This window comes from Pleuronectes platessa, chromosome 17 (genome assembly GCF_947347685.1).
Source record: "Pleuronectes platessa chromosome 17, fPlePla1.1, whole genome shotgun sequence".
Lineage (NCBI taxonomy): Eukaryota > Metazoa > Chordata > Actinopteri > Pleuronectiformes > Pleuronectidae > Pleuronectes > Pleuronectes platessa.
Window position 1 is genome coordinate 8,122,761 of NC_070642.1, and position 15,051 is coordinate 8,137,811.

The 15,051-nt window shown below is 43.7% G+C and overlaps 1 protein-coding gene across 1 annotated transcript in view; it reads left to right on the forward strand.

The window, feature by feature from the left end:
- Positions 1–642: 642 nt before the first annotated feature.
- Positions 643–15,051, forward strand: part of ches1 (checkpoint suppressor 1) — a 57,734-nt gene continuing 43,325 nt past the window's right edge. The window contains exon 1 of the mRNA XM_053445157.1: positions 643–967. The gene's annotated coding sequence lies outside the window, so the exon portion shown is untranslated. The remainder of the gene's footprint in view (positions 968–15,051) is intronic.

Sequence of the window (15,051 nt, forward strand, 5' to 3'; positions counted from 1 at the left end):
AAACAAACACACACACATTAAGAAACATATATTTATTGGTGTTTTATTTAGTTTACGGTCTGAAATTTTGTGTATGCATTTATTTTGTTGATTGTTGTGTTCACAGGGTGATGGTTAAATTAAGGGTTAGGTTTAACCATAACCCTCAGGCCAATATTTTCAATTAAAAATAACATATATATATATATATAGTGTAAATAGAATATATACAGTGTAAACAGATTATATACAGTGTGAGAATAATTGACACAGTGTAACAGGGTTGCACAAAGAGAGATTATAAAGTATTACACAGTGAGTTCAACCTGAGTGAGTTCATGGTGCAGGGCCAGAACTGGTGCGTGCGGTCAAACGTGCATGAAAGCAGACGATTGGAACCATTCCGTGCCAAGCTAACGGAGTGAGTTATCCTGTCAGAAACGCCAGACGATCTTTGTCTGTACCTTCCGTACACAATAGCATTCTTTCAGTGAACACGGCTCGCGCTAGGACCGGGGTCGTGCACCGGGGGAAGTCCTCTGCTGCTGGCGGAGAAACACACGCACACACACTCACACACACACACGCACACGCACTCACACACACACTCTGATCTCTTCTCCGACGGAGGCGAGAGAGAGAGAGAGAGGGACAAACAGAGAGAGAGACACTATAGGAACGCAGCGGCTTGCGTGAGCGTGCGCGTGTGTGTGCGTGTAGGTGCGCTCGCTCGCTCGCTCGGTGCTACAAGCGACTGGCGGGGCGGATATGGAGGGGCTCGGGAAAAACGCTGGGAACTGACCGAGCACCGACACGAAGAGAGGGGGAGAGAGAGAGAGGAGACGGACGGACAGCACAGAAGGAAGGAAGGAAGGAAGGACGGGCGGACGGACGGAAGGAAAGGAGGAGAGGAGGAGAGAGAGAAGTCAGACAGAGGAGAGGAAGAGAGTGAGGAAGGGGCTCGCCTGGAACACAGAAGGACCCTAAGGTGACTTTATGGGGCTTTCATGGCTGTATGCAGGTGTGTGCATGTGTGTGTGTGCGTGTGAGTGTGTGTGTGTGTTGGGGGGGCTGTTGACATGCCTGGGCTCTGCACTTAAAGGGAAGAGTGGAGGGGTGTGTGTGTAAGTGTGTTAGGTGGGGGCACATGTGTGGGTGACTGTATCCTATATTTATATATATATATATATATATTGGTGTGTGTGTGTGTGTGAGAGAGAGAGAGTTTGAAGGGTTGTTTTTTCACAAGCTAAAAAGGGGCCAAAGTGTGTAAGCGAGCTGAGCTGACCGCTGTAAACTGGAGTGAAGGGATCCAAAGGAGTGGATACTTTTTAGGGAACAGCGTGATCCTATTTCAACACACACACATAGACAGACGCACACACACACACGCACACACACACACACGCACACACATTCACAATCGCACACACTTCTCCAGAAGGCTGCTTTAAGTTGAGCTGGAGCAAAGGGAGGGTTAACAGTCCCTTTAAAGAAGGTTGAGTCAGAGAGAAACGTGTGTGTGTTCAGGAGTTTTCAGTGCAACACACACAAACACACGCACACACACACACACACACACACACACACACACACACACTAAGAGTCTTTTGGTTTTGTGAAAGGATCACTGAGCTGGTCTGATACTGAATGAGGCTTGAGGAGTAGTAGCAGCTTCTGTATGTGTGTGAGAGAGTGTTTGAGAGTGTGTGTGAGCGCGTGTGTGCGCGTGCGTGTGTGTGCCATAGACTGCGAACAGGTTGAGAGAGGCAGATCTGATCAGACGCACAGCAACAGAGGAGAGAGCGTGGCACAGGCTGAGCAGCAGCACATTGGATTACACACAGATGAATGCACGCACACACACACACGCACGCATGCATACACATATACACACTCAGATACACACGCAAACATGGCCAGGAGAACAGCTGGGAAAAGTGTGTGTGTGTGTGTGTGTGTGTGTGTGTGTGTGTGTGTGTGTGTGTGTGTGTGTGTGTGTGTGTGTGTGTGTGTGTGTGTGTGTGTGTGTGTGTGTGTTTGTGTTTGTGTGTCAGTGCCTGTGAGCATTACACTTAATGCATGCGTCTGTCTTTGCACGTGCAGGGCTGTTTGCTTTAGTATTATCTTTTGCTACTGTGTGTGTGTGAGGCTGTGTAAATACGTGTGTGTGCGGGAGAAGTGTGTTGTGTCGTCTCTCCAGACAGGCGGCGTGTGCGTCTACCTCCATCTCCCCCTGGTCTGGAGACAGGAGGTGGGGTGGAGGGGAGCAAAGCGATCAGATGACCGAGAATAGGGCCGATGAGAAGATTAATCCGGGAGTGAGAGATAGATGAAACAGAGACAGGGAGGAAGGAAAAGGATGATGGAGATTTTAGGACAAGAGGAGGAGGAGGAGGAGGAGGAGGAGGAGGAGGAGAGTTAGAAAGAAGCAGAGGAGACGGAGGCTGACATGCTCGCTCCAGGAGTGCACAGAGTGCTGCTCATTCATAATTCACCTCCATGGCAAACGTTCATTCACATATTGACCCCCCATGGCCGCGCTCAATGGAGTTCTCGCCCCTCTACCTCTGCCTGTCTCTCAATGGACACCCCTGTGGTGCGCCGCTCAGTCTGTGTTCACTCTGGAGACAGACTGAAGCTCTCGCAGAAAGCCTATAGTGTTGTCGTCCGTTACGGCTCTTTTGACACCAGCACTTTTTCACTTGGAAGCTCTGATGTGAGATTGAACTGTGCAAATTGAATATTGAATTCAGGCTCCACCCCAGACACAGATAATTGGTATGGATGGCTCAGTGGGTTAGTGCTCTCTATACAACTGTTGTTAGTCTTATTCCCTCAACACAGCTCAAACAGCTCGTAATGGATCTATAATTCATGTGTGAATTAATTGAATAGTCTGGGTTTGAATAAAAGCATTGGACAGATTTCTTCATGATTTATTCAGTATAAATACTCAAAAATGGCCATTTTAATATTTCTGATTATATTAGCCGTGCCTGAAGCAGTACACCAAAACCCCCCCGTCCTGTGCTAATATAATTATATTAGCCGTGCCTGAAGCAGTACACCAAAACCCCCCCGTCCTGTGCTGTGGTCAGCTGAGGCCCATGAGCCATATGGCAGCGTCTAAAATGCACAGTCAGAAAAAAGTGCACTGCAGAGGTACCACAGAACAGTCAGTTCTAAACACTCCTGAAGTGCCCCTTGTCAGCAGAAACATCCCGACTTCTTTAATTCTATAGGTATAATGAGCTTATAGTGTGTTTTGTCAGTGAAAAGAGGACACAAAAAGTACAGTGATGACACTGAATCTGGGTATGTCACTGCTAAATATGTCTGTGACCTTTACTATGCTCTCGTGAGTTGTGTTTTCCAGGGATGCGTTAATGTAAAGACACGGCCGACCTGTATTCATGGCAAGAGTGAGACACTCTCCACAGTGAAGCGTGGCACCGCAACTTCCATTGTCAAGGGTTTGATTCCCACAAGATACAAGAAGACTAAAAATAGTTAAACTAATTAAAGTCATCGTTCACACCCACCAAAAAAAAAATTGATTAAAGTACCCTCAGTCATTAACCGCTCATCTCTGGCTCAGTGAAACCCTGACTAAAAAATAACAGACAGGAAATAACCTTGTACTTTCATCGTTGCCTCTCCTTAACTATCATTAACACAGAAGCCTTCTGCAACAACACACAAAGGCATTTCTAGGACCGCTAAGATCTAAAGCTAATGCCTGCCGAGGCATTATTAGACTTCTTTTCATTAGTCTTTCCTTTCATTAGCCCTGATAACTTGACTGCTTGTGCTGTAAGAAGGTGATCAGTGAAAAAGTGCACAACTTTTTACTTTCGCTAGACAAACACAAGCAAAAATCCTGTGGCCCATAAAAACTTTCACCAACTCTGTTCAAAGTGACTGTCAGGAAATTTATCAGATTGAGATTGTGTTGGAATAATGTCAAGTGTCAAAGACCCAGATGTCTTAATCGCAGCCATGTATCGTCGGGCGATAAAAGATTACTAGAGAAACTGCCAGTGCCAGTTAAAGGACCAATGTTTAGGGGGATCCACTAAAACTAAAACAGAAATTTAATACAATATAAATGATGATCTTTTTTGTTTATGTTTAATCATCTGAAACCTAGAGTGGTTGTTCCTGTAAACTTAGATTAAGCCCTTCATATCTACATAGGAAGCAGGCCCTCATCCATGCAGCCTTTTAAATTTGTCTGCTCTTTGTCTGCTCTGGGCTTTTTTGTGTGTAGTAGTAGTAGTAGTAGCAGTGTTTTCCATAGATAATATAATTAATCTATGGTGGTAATGGGGGTGCATGTGCACAAAGGTCACTCTCGTGTGCAGCGAGATTCTAGATGACAGGTACTCAGACTAATGAGTGAAAGACAATTTCTCGCATGATAGAACTTGAAGAACTTCCTTGCATGCCAAAACTGCAGCTGAAACCAAGAGGACTTCATGGATTGTAAAAACATTACGGACCATATCATGGGCATGCAATAACTCACAGTAGCTTGTGTTGACGTTATTAGGGTAGAAGTTATTTGTCAATTGCAATCTGGAACCACACCACTAGATGCCACTAAATCCCACACACTAGCCCTTAAATATCATGAATTGTCATTTAATTCTGAAGGTAGTCCTCCATGCAGAGTGTTTAACTAAACTAAACGTGAATAACATTTGCCTTTCATGTAAAGATACTTTTGGGAACCATATTCTGAACAAAGGATCGCGGTCGCCTAAGTCACTTGGATAAAGAACACTTTCTCATGAGAAGTCTGTCCCTGAGCTGAAGGGCTCCTGTGTTATGACTAGACAGCAGACTTGGCCTATGATATCGTAAGTAGTCTGTTCCGACCTTGGTTTCCATGAGATTCAGTTAGTTTCCTCAGTGCTCTCTGAAAGATGATGGAACTGTATGTTGTATTGGTTATATGGTCTATGTGTAAGTAGCCCATGGAAACATTGTCTAATCGCCCTATTGGCCAATGAAGGGACATTCTTTCACACAACTCAATGGGTAGTGGCACCTAAAACCTGTTACTACCAAAATAGTAGTTTGTTCAATTTCTAAAAATACAAACTAAACAAACAACATAGTTGGTCCATAGCCAGTTTGTTCAATCAGATAGCAGCCAATAGCACAGCCAGTGTAGTTGATCACAACTTCATGCGTTCAACCTGACTTTGTATTAAGCTTAACAATTAGCAATTGTAAGAATTAAAGTGCTCGCTTGGTTTGCTAGCAAGTGCTTGCTTTTTGGTTTAGCTATCCTGAGTGAGTCTTGACCACAAGGCTACCAAGGCTGCCCCCAAATAGGATTTTTAAACCATTGCTAAACAGCCATTGTAGCATTTAAACCAAGTGTTTTGTAGCTTAACGGTTTCACCAAGGGTGCAAAAGTCTTATTTTTCAACTCCTTACTGAGCTGCTTTTTTTATTGACACCCGAATGCACCCTGAAATGCTAAAATGTCTCCCCAGTTATGTTTACGCAGTTTTAAACAGAGCTTTGAACTGTGTTGACATTCCAAACATTGACACTGAGCTGGGAGGAAGTTTTAGGATGATGCACAATAACAAATCAAGTGTGTCATTAATAGTGTTGCTCTACTGTCAATTGTGATGGAAAGTGACATTTGATTCGCTCCAGAATAAAGTATCATGAGTGAGGCAAATAATGACGGTTTTATGAATTACTGTTATTTTCAGACTTATGAATGATTAGATATTTACTTATTTTACAGTCACTCGTTGAACCTCTGCGTTATTTGGTGGTTTAACTGTTAAGTTCATGGACTGCCCCATGTGTTAACTCTCCAAACAACTGGAGAGTTAAAAGCAGTGTTTAAAAACTGCACTGGAAACACGGCTGACCTAAGTGGACAAGATGGCTCGGAAGAATAATGCTCCTCTGTATCCCCAGGTTATAATTGTCTTCAATAGGCCTCCTGCTGATTTGAAATGGACTCATTGTCCACAGTGCTGGGCACCTCAGCTCAATTAGGCTCCCTCTAGTTAGCTGTGCTGAGCTATAGCTGGTCGCTTGCATCCTCACACAGGGGCACGCAAGTGCATGCACACAAATGCACGCTGATACATAACAGTGCAGTCACGCACAGTGCACGCGCACTGTCACGCATTAGAGAGACGTCAGCGGGTGTAAAAATAGAGCTTATGGATGAGGGGAAAAGTTTTTTATGATTACAAGGGCTGATGTCATGTTTGGTTTAGATCCATAGCTGACGAATTGGAGGGCAGCTGCGGCGAGTATCAGCTTGCTCAGCCCTGGCTCACTTCACTGCTGTTTTTCTTTGTGCTGCTTTTGAAGGAGCACAGTTTAAGGAGTTCCAGGTTGTATATGTGTGTGTCTCTGTCTTCATGTTGGTGTGTATGTGGTGTTTGAAGCGGCGGAGGCATGCACGCGGTGACGCTGATCTGGTTGCCAAGCAACACAGAAACGTGGGTGGAAGGATTTCCTGTCCTTAGGAAGCTTTGTTTATAAGAGGGGGTAGAGGGAGTGTGTTTCTGTATGTGTGTGTGTGTATAGGTAAGTTTCAGTGTGCATTTCAGCAGCGTGCTTGTGTGTATTAAATGTATTCTTTGCCTCAAGTCAAAAGTGCTAAAGAAAAGTCACTCATGACAAACACACACATTGTGTACACACTGTTCACGACCAGAGAGAAGGCCCAAAAAATCCCTTTCTAGTCTTTTGGGTTAGATTTGCGTTGCATAACTCCTCTTGCTGGGTCTGTTTGCAGCGCACTGTCTCCTCCCGTTCTACCACAGCACTCTCCCCATGTCACACTAAAACGCCAGGCTGACAACACTCACGCCAGGCCACCGCCCACTAATGATGTCATAAGCATGCCTCATTTTATGTCTCCTCTCTCACATGAGATTGCAATTATGTGTTCTCGCACTGCATGCAATCACAAAAAAATAAAACACACACACACACACACAGCCTGTCTGTCCTGCAGGCGTTGGACACCATGATTACGTAATTGACACTGAGTGAATGGGATGACGTCAGCTTGGCTCTCTCTGACTCTCCTGTCTTTCTGGCCAGCTACAGTGATGTCATAAGTGGATGCAGCCATACACTGTGTATGTGTGTGTGTGACTGTGTGTGTGTGTGTGTGTATTGGAATGCATAAACATGTGTGGAGACAAAAATGACCTCAGGAACCAACAGATTTATATAATGTGTTTGCTCCTCCCGTATTCTCCCCTCTTCCTTCCCCTTAAAGTGGAACAGCTAATAGATACTTTATTGTTCTGTACGTGTTGTTCCTGGCAACATGAGGCACTTATAGATGCTGATGCAACACACACACGCATTGTTGCAGCCCCCCCTGAGAGTTGTTTCTATTTGAAATGGATACCCCAGTGTCTCGCAGCTGGTAACTCCATCTCCTCGCTGCCCTCCGTCTGTGACTGTCTGACCTATTGTTGATGCTCATCCCGAGAAGCTGCAGCAGTCACAGGCAGGCAGTGAATGAAAGGAGGGGAGAGATGACGCTGGGTTGCCTCCACAGATACTGTACGTGCCAGTTCTTATTTTAGCAAAAGCAAACAGCGTCATTTTGTTGGTCGGCCTTGCTCAGCTCTCGACAAAAATATCTGTTTTTAGCTTTGCTTTTTGAGCAATGGGGTTTTAAGCACTGAGGAAGAGCGCTCTATTTGTGTCTTGGGTTGAATAGGCCGCCTGTTGTGTTCTCCAAGCGTTGTGGTTGAGGCTCTGAATATCAGCCATCAGCCAGCTTTTGGATGGGAGAACTGGGAGCCTTAAACAGACATAAAGACACACACAAACACACTTTGTCTTTCCGCCGTCCTCGCCCACATTTTCTCTCTCAAACCTCAGACCTCAAACTGAAGGGAAATCACACCACAAGGTGACTTAACAGTTTATGAACTGGGTAGCAACACAGGCAATTGCACAAAAGGAGTTTAAGAATACGCATTTGCCTCTGCACAAACACAAACTGTGCAGGTTTTCCTAATAAAGTGATTAGCATTAGCTCTGCTGCTCTAATGCGACAAACACTCCACTGTATTTTCCACAACCCACAAAAGTGCTTAACTCTGAACGGAATGATTTCATACCAGAGACATTTCACACACATGCAGAAAAAACACACACAAACATGAAACGTGCACGCATAGCCTTTAACATAGTAGCAAAAAATTAAATCATATTCCCAGTCCAAGTGATGTCGTAGACTCACTTTATTAGCTCGAAAATGATACACAACTAGAGTAATTATACACACATGTATCGTTCTCGCACACGGTCACCAACCCCCCTGCCCCTCACCCCCCTTGAATCTTAGGGCCTTAGTCAGCGTCTGTGTGTCCATGCGTGGGCCTGTTCCCTGGCAGCGTGAGGGGGAAAAAATACCTTCCAATATGATGTAAACACCCTGTCGGTGCGGTGTGTGTGCATGCTTGTAAGCTTGTGTGTGTGTGTATGTGCTTGTATATAAGTGTGTGTGTGTGTGTGTGTGTGTGTTTGTCTGGGACAGGCATCCTGATTTGCTCTCCCTGACAGTTTTCCAAATTATTCCACAACGCAGTGCACTTTCTTTTTAAAGATAAGTTTCTTTGCCATCTTTGCTTTGTTCCACTGCAAACAGTGGAAAGGGATGGGGGAGACGGAGAGGGCTGACATGTGACACAAAGCGCTGAGGTAAAACCAGAGGCTTCAGCTTTAAACCCAAATTTGAAAAACATCTTTTATTGATATTATGTTTTTTCTGAATGCAACACTTTATTTTAACTAATTCTGAACAAGTGAGCATCATCGTTTTTACTGGTGTTTGAAAAATATAATTATAGTCTTCAGGAGGCCCCTTATTTGTTTATTTAATATGGTACCTGACTCACATATTAAATGTGTGTGTCTATGATTGTGTGTTTAGCCTTATGAGAAAATCTCAAACTGACTGAGATAAACTTCCACATAGCTTAAATACAGTGTATCGCTTCTAATAACAAGTATTTCACTCATTACTATATACACGAATAGAACAATATACTTGAATGCAACTTCATATTATTATAGCTGTTTGATCCTAGCAAATTGATGGCTGAAAAACTAATTTATATGGGTTCTCCATGGACTTAGTACCTCCATAAAGTTTGAGAGAGTCGGATTAAAAACAGGCAAAACCATTGAAGCAGAAAATATCATGACTTTCAATGTTAAGAATAGCTCAAGCTTAAAAACTCTGGTTCCTACAAGTCCCATAATGCACCCCAAATGGACTATTTTCAGTTGAGCCTCTCTACCTGGAAATGCTCATATGTTTCTACTGTTGTCATGATACAAAAATTATAACATTGATATGATCGCTGTTTAAATGTCTCGATACCGATACTGAAACGATACCTCAGCAAAAAACCCAAAGACATCAAGAAGAGTATGGCATTGTTCATTTTTGATTTGTTCCGCGCCTGTGTTTTGAATTCCAATGCTAATGGTTCATTTATGCAGATGACACAAATCTGTTGCAGGCTAAATTCACAAATTTAGCTGGTGAGGCACCTCAAAATGGGCCATAATTCAGCTCCTAAAGAACTTCAGATATCCTCCCCAGCTCACAGTTTTATTATTTGAAACACCACTGTGCACAAAGGGATAGAGGTAGAGAGGACAGCTGCCTTGTTCCTGTGATAACCTATAAAGAATTCAGTACACAGATGGGCTGAGCTACCTGCAGTCCTGATGAAACACATTCTGCTAAGTTGTTGTCATAGCCATTCTCCTGTTAGTGCATTCTGTGTTTGTTAGTGCTGTCTTCAGCGGTTTGCCGTCCAGCAGTATGGCAAGCCTGAAGAGACAATAATGGTAAATACAGAATAAGAAGGAAATAGAATGGAACTCGGTTGAGCACATCAACCACTTAGGCCCCAAAGTCCCCTTGAATTTAAACAAGCTGCACCAAGTTGCACACACTAAAAAATATCAGTTTCCTAAATATGATTGTTTTTTCACCAAGATCCATAAATCTTTTCCTGGTAAAAAAAATGCCAGAAAACTCCTGACTTACTTAACGTAATTGAAAACTTTGAGTTCTTTCCTTGCCCATTCCACCAAGTTTCATGAAAATCTGTGAAGTAGTTTTTGTAATCTATCTGACAAACAAACAAATGGAGAGATAACCATAACCTCCTTGGAGGTGGTAATATTAAAGTGAAGTAATAACCAAAATGTGAATCTTTAGTAGAATGAATGTGACTTGGAATGAGGTAGTGTTAGGGGAACACAAAAGATAAAATATGTACAGAGCTAAAACATCAATTTCCTCTTCAACCCAACAGCTGCAATCTTACGAAGTTGGTATTCTGCTAACTTTACTCATTGGTTTCTCTGTGGTAGATGTGGCAAGATTCATTGAGGTCTATAATGAAGCAGCAGCACGTTCAACACACTTCCTCAGAAGAGCCAGGTGCAAAACAACCACCCTCTGTCAACACATTCATCATACACACATTCAGATGTGGTCAGGGGCACACCGGAGATCAGATTTGAAATTATATGTGCCTCGTGGCTGTTGCTAGGCAACTTTGTCACCATACCCCTGTGACCTTCCGACCCTGCCAAGGTCTGGTGTTGCTGTCCCCGTCTCACACTCGTACGTGTGTGTGCGTATGTGTGTGTTATCTGAGACGATGGTGCGACTGCCGCATAGCAACTGAGAACAGCTGTGATTTTGCCGTACGCGCACAGTTTTGGTGTGTGTGCGTTTTGGTCGGCGTGAAGCCGCCGCCACTGTTCATCTGTGCACACACCCACAATAACATAATATGGCACACTGTCACTTCCACAGCGTGATAGCGGCATAGACTCAATCAGCCAAATGCACCCCCCCCTCCTTCACACACACACACACACACACACACACACACACACACACACACACACACACACACACACACACACACACACACACACACACACACACACTCAAGTCTGTTGTCAAATCTCAGCCGAAAATACAGAGCAGAGGGAGCGACGGAGCAGTCATTTCCCTGAAGATCCATTCATGTAAAATACTGTTATTCAAACCTCTCTCCCCCTTATTCAATAGTCTTATTCATCTCTCTCTTGACTGCAAAACCAAACACGCCTTGTCTTCTACTTCCCGGCAAGAGGCTTTGTGCCGATGCACACACGAGCGAGTGCTTGTGTGTGGGTTTTCTCCGCTCCTCTCCATAAGAGGAATGTCCTTGGCCTGTCCGACCTGCATGCTCCCACTGAGCCCTCCGTCAAACACCTGGGGCGGGCTCTCCCGCGCCGCTCCAGCCAGTCAGGAGACCCGGCCGTTAATGACATCGGTTAGCGGAGGATCTTTAGGACCGGCCCCTTGAGGTGATTCGTTGGAAAGAGAGTGCTCTTATTGTTATGATGATTAAGTGTTATATGAAGGGCTATCAGAGGAGAGCCCCTTAATGAAAGTGGAGCACAGAGAGCAGCAGCAGCGGCGGCTGAGCGGTAGAGATTGAGCTGGAAGGAGAGAACGACTGGAGGGAGAGAGAGGGAGAAGTAAGGAGGGTTTAAGGTGGGAGAAGACAGAGATGGTGGGAGAAAAGAGGGAGCACTTGGCTGAATATTCAGCAGCTGTGTCCAGACTTGCTGACTGTGGGTGTTCATGCTCTGAATGCACCATGAGAGGTAAACCGTGTGCACAGGAAATTGCTGTAAAAGAACAAAAGGGGAGAAGACGTAAACACATACAAATGTACGTGGTTTTGTCTCGCCCTCAGCTTTCATGTGTGTATCTGTGTAGGAATGCAAGCGTGTGTATGTTTATGTGAGTGTGTGTGTGCACGCGCACAAGTGTGAACATCAGAGTTTCCCTTGCTGTTGGTGAAAGAGTGGAACGCCCTGCCTCAGAGGAAAATTCCATCCTCAACTGCTCATACACTGTTATAAATCATCTGGCTGCGATGTCCAATGCGTTCTGTGGTTTTTTGAATACGCTATTGTCATTTGCCTCTTTTGTTGTTTCCACTTTCCCTCAGCCTCCCATATCATCTTCACTTAGTGTTTTCCTACATTTCCCAGAATGCAATTTGGCACCCCAGCTTCATCCTCTCCCCCTGCTCAGAGAATTGCATTTTCAGTTTCTGCTATGATATATCCATGGATAAAGTAACAGCAGTAATATAAGTGGATTTCTGGATTTTTTTTTTCAATCAAGAAAAAGTGAGTTGCAGCCCTTGAAATGCAATTGGTCTTGTGACCAATTTGCATTATGATCTGCCATGGATGCTGTCACTGAAGATATCTGTTGATTAGAACTTCTCTTTTTGTTGTGCTTGCTCTCCGAAATCCAAACAGCGAGATGGCTCAGAATTTTTTTTTTTCAGCTTTCCAAGAATTTAAGGGGGAATGTTTCATCCGAGGCAGCTTCTAGCGAACCTTAAATATATTTCATTAGTATGGGTTCCACTGGAGAGCTGACTTGTCTGATACGGTTTCACAGGGTAGCCTTACAAGAATACAATAATGGGAAAACACTAGAGAGCACAGTTTTTATTTGACTGTCTAGCTGATGGTTTTTCTCAGCGCTGTGATATTTCTCAGGAGCAATGACTGAAATTAACTTTGTGGCTCACCTGCCAACAGCTGTTAAACTAAAAGTATGAACCCACCAGGAATCATTTTTACCAGCAGGACTACAAATATGAAGGCAACTGGTTCATAGTAATATGCATTTTTTTCAACCTACTCAAGAAACTTTGTAGTTGAGACAGTGGAAGACGGCTGGATGAAACGGGGATAATGTGTAAATGAAGCATTTGAATGTTATCAGCTAGTGACCCTTAATGAGTCGATCTTATCTGCTTCTTGCACATTACGGAATATGACTGCTTAGAGACATGTGCCCTTTAGAGACCACTATGGATAGGGCAAACTAAAGGCTTTCCACTCATCAGCTGCACACTCCACTGACTCAGTGTTGAGTTAGGTTCAGCTCAAAGTGGATTCATCATCATACTCTGTTCAAAAGAAAAGATACATGCATTTAATGTAGATTGGACCTGCTCGGACCAATTGTACTTGATCGGTCTGTGGGGATCTCAAAGCAGGGGGCTTTGAGTTGAACCTGGTTTAAATTGTTTGCTGCAACACAACACACTGTTATCTGGCAAGATAGTGTAGTTGCCAAATAAATCAGTGTCGTGAATTCAACATTTCAGATGTTGACCTTGCACAAATCCTAACAAAAGATAGCTGCTATGATAACCTCCCAGGGTTGTATTACAGACCTTTGTGCAGTGCTTTGGTGTCTGATGAGCTTTTAAACTCTTGGATTAATCTCATACCCAACTTCCTGGATTGTGATTCTCACTGGTACCTGTGCCAACACGTCTCACTACATCTGTCAGGTCTCCTTTACTACAAAAATACTGCTTTATGCTCAAGCTTCTTCAGTCAGCGGCAGTCTGATTGTATATTTGCCAGGTCAGATATGACCTGGGTTGGAATTCATTTAAATGATAAATTGAATTAGGTGTAAAACCTGAGCAAATGTAGCACTGCTGCAAGAGTTCTCTGTCGTTGTTTTTTTTACTGAAACAATTGCTAACGTTGGCTCAGAGCACTTCTGCTTATGATCATGTGTAGAAGGGATTGAGCTATGTTTAGCTCAACTATTTAGCGCCTTCGGAAATCCTTTAAATCCTTCTACTTTATTTTGCTGTAGCTTTATCCCATTGCTAAAACTGAAAATTATTTTTATCTTCTAAAAAGGCCTATGACAAACGCATAGGCAGAATTCTAGAAATTTTGTAAATCGTCAAATCTTTCCACGTTAATTATCCCATAATGATAAAGCAAAAATATCACATTGACATTATTCAGACCTTTTGCTAAGACAATTGAATTTCATCTCCCATGCTCATCTCATGTCTCTTAACCTTAATTGAATTCCACCTGTGTTAAATTAAATTGAGTGAACAGGACTTGTAAAGAAACACACGGAGCAAAGGTCAAATGTTCACCTTCCAATAGAGTCAATAACCTTAAGCACCTAGCTGAGACGGAGCAGGAGCAGCTTAGGGACAGTTCTGTGTGTTCTTGACTGGCTCAGCTAGAGCCCCGTCTTGAACCCTATCTAACATCTCATGGCTGGTCCTCTTCTGACAGTGACGTGCAGAGAAGAAAATCTCTAAAGTCCAGTTATGAAACATTTAATAGGGTGCAAATGAATTGCACGGGAAACCAAAAAAACACATATAGTCTGCAAAGTGTTTAATGCTCCACCATAACAGAAATCAGTAAATGCCACCTCACTTTCACGATAGATAAGTTTGCATAAAATAGTGGCATGGTTCTACTCTTAACATTAAAATCCTACAAAATGCTGCCTCATAGTTTTGAGCTATCACTGTGAAGTTTTGGCATCTGAAGAGCCATTAGCTTCATGGACCCACTGCTCCTCGATCATATTTTCTTGTCACAGCGGTACCTGTGGCAGCCAGCCGACAACCACTCAGCCCCATGTGTTGACTTTAAGGCGTGCTTAAGGCTTAGACTGCCCTTGAGTTGGAGTTCATTGTGTTTACTGTTAATGCAAGAGTGAGTGAGTCTGCAGCAGATGGGCCCTCCTGAGTTTGTCCAACAAATGACACTATCATCGGCAATAATTTGGCACTGGGCTGATGGAATCTTCAGACTTTGCTCCATAGTTGACACAGAGATTTCAGGGATCTACAAAGGAAGAGGCTGTAAGATGAACTGGAAAGCTTGCAAAAGGAGGGTCTAAAGTAACCTCCTCGAGTTATGCAGAGAAAGGCACAGGGATCGAACATTGTTGCAAGGGCACTCACGCAAAGCTAGATCATGTTATGCTGTAATAAAAGGCCAAAGAAATAGTAGAGGCAGTCGAAGCATCATTTGCCCCCCCACTTTCTTCTAGAAAGCCTCAGCCCCTCCCTTCTCTTCCCACACATCACCCCTGGCTAAAGGAATGTAGCGGAAAACGAGGGACTCGAGATAGAAGATCAGAGGCCCTTAATATGAACCACA